Source organism: Petromyzon marinus, unplaced genomic scaffold (assembly GCF_048934315.1).
Source record: "Petromyzon marinus isolate PM22_M1 ecotype Great Lakes invasive population unplaced genomic scaffold, UKy_Petmar_22M1.pri1.0 PM_G_Scaffold_28, whole genome shotgun sequence".
NCBI lineage: Eukaryota > Metazoa > Chordata > Hyperoartia > Petromyzontiformes > Petromyzontidae > Petromyzon > Petromyzon marinus.
The window spans coordinates 2,585,001-2,587,314 of record NW_027422850.1 but is presented as its reverse complement, the minus strand read 5'-3'; positions in this window follow the sequence as shown (position 1 = coordinate 2,587,314).

The following is a 2,314-nucleotide window of genomic DNA, read 5'->3' as shown; positions in this document are numbered from 1 at the left end:
GAACCAGGGCTTGTTGTTGTTAAAGTTCACCCTGGTACGTGTTGGGATACAGCAGTCCTCACAGAAGCTGATGTACACAGCCTCTGTGAGTTCATCCAGACTATTGGTAGCAGTCGTGAACATATCCCAGTCAGTACAGTCTAAGCACGCCCGCAAATCTTCCACAGCCTCACTGGTCCACTGTTTAGATGTCCTCACAGCAGGTTTACAGAGTTTTAGTTGCTGCCTGTATGCACGAATCAGGTGGACCAAGGGAGTTCTGTGCGAGCCGAACAGCCCCGTGACCCACAAGAGAAACATCCCCGCCAAATTCGAGCGTTTGACGGGGTCTATCCGTGAAAAAATATTCACGTTTTTGAGTGCACATGCATTTCTGCTGCAAATGCCTCTGGAAGTTTCATGCCGTTCGTATGCCAATTGTGGCAACACGAAAATGACCCGTTTTCCCATTCCGAGGGATTTCTGTGCGACCCTAACAGCCCCGTGAGCCACAAGAGACACATCCCCGCCAATTTCTAGCGTTTCACGGGGTCTATCCGTGAAAAATATAGACGTTTTTGAGTGCACATGCATTTCTGCTGCAGATGCCTCTGGAAGTTTCATGCCGTTCGTACGCAATGTGGCAACACGAAAATGACCCCTTTTCCCATTCCGAGGGATTTCTGTGCGACCCTAACTAACAGCGCCCGTGAGCCACAAGAGAGACATCCCCGCCAATTTATAGCGTTTCACGGGGTCTATCCGTGAAAAATATAGACGTTTTTGAGTGCACATGCATTCCTGCTGCAAATGCCTCTGGAAGTTTCATGCCGTTCCTATGCAATGTGGCCACACAAAAATGACCCGTTTTCCCATTCCGAGGCATTTCTGTGCGACCCTAACAGCCCCGTGAGCCACAAGAGAGACATCCCCGCCAACTTCTAGCGTTTGACGGGGTCTATGCGTGAAAAATATTAAAATTTTTGAGTGCACGTGCCTTTCTGCTGCAAATGCCTCTGGAAGTTTCATGGCGTTCCTATGCAATGTGGCAACACGAAAATGACCCCTTTTCCCATTCCGAGGGAGTTCTGTGCCACCCTAACAGCCCCGTGAGCCACAAGAGACACATCCCCGCCAATTTCTAGCGTTTCACGGGGTCTATCCGTGAAACATATAGAAGTTTTTGAGTGCACATGCATTCCTGCTGCAAATGCCTCTGGAAGTTTCATGCGGTTCGTACGCAATGTGGCAACACGAAAATGACCCGTTTTCCCATTCCCAGGGATTTCTGTGCGACCCGAACAGCCCCGTGAGCCACAAGAGACACATCCCCGCCAATTTCTAGCGTTTCACGGGGTCTATCCGTGAAAAATATCAATTTTTTTTTGACTGCACATGCATTTCTGCTGCAAATGCCTCTGGAAGTTGCATGCGGTTCGCATGCAATGTGGCGACACGAAAATGACCCGTTTTCCCATTCCGAGGGATTTCTGTGCCACCCTAACAGCCCCGTGAGCCACAAGAGAGACATCCCCGCCAATTTCTAGCGTATCACGGGGTCTATCCGTGAGAAATATTCACTTTTTTGAGTGCACATGCATTCCTGCTGCAAATGCCTCTGGAAGTTTCATGCGGTTCGTATGCAATGTGGCGACACGAAAATGACCCGTTTTCCCATTCCGAGGGATTTCTGTGCCACCCTAACAGCCCCGTGAGCCACAAGAGAGACATCCCCGCCCACTTCTAGCGTTTCACGGGGTCTCTCCGTGAAAAATATCACATTTTTTGAGTGCACATGCATTCCTGCTGCAAATGCCTCTGGAAGTTTCATGCGGTTCGCATGCAATGTGGCGACACGAAAATGACCCGTTTTTTCCCATTCCGAGGGATTTCTGTGCCACCCTAACAGCCCCGTGAGCCACAAGAGACACATCCCCGCCAATTTCTAGCGTTTCACGGGGTCTATCCGTGAAAAATATTCAATTTTTTGACTGCACATGCATTTCTGCTGCAAATGCCTCTGGAAGTTTCATGCGGTTCGCATGCAATGTGGCGACACGAAAATGACCCGTTTTCCCATTCCGAGGGATTTCTGTGCCACCCTAACAGCCCCGTGAGCCACAAGAGAGACATCGCCGCCAATTTCTAGCGTTTCACGGGGTCTATCCGTGAAAAATATTCACTTTTTTGACTGCACATGCATTCCTGCTGCAAATGCCTCTGGAAGTTTCATGCCGTTCGCATGCAATGTGGCAACACGAAAATGACCCGTTTTCCCATTCCGAGGGATTTCTGTGCCACCCTAACAGCCCCGTGAGCCACAAGAGACACATCC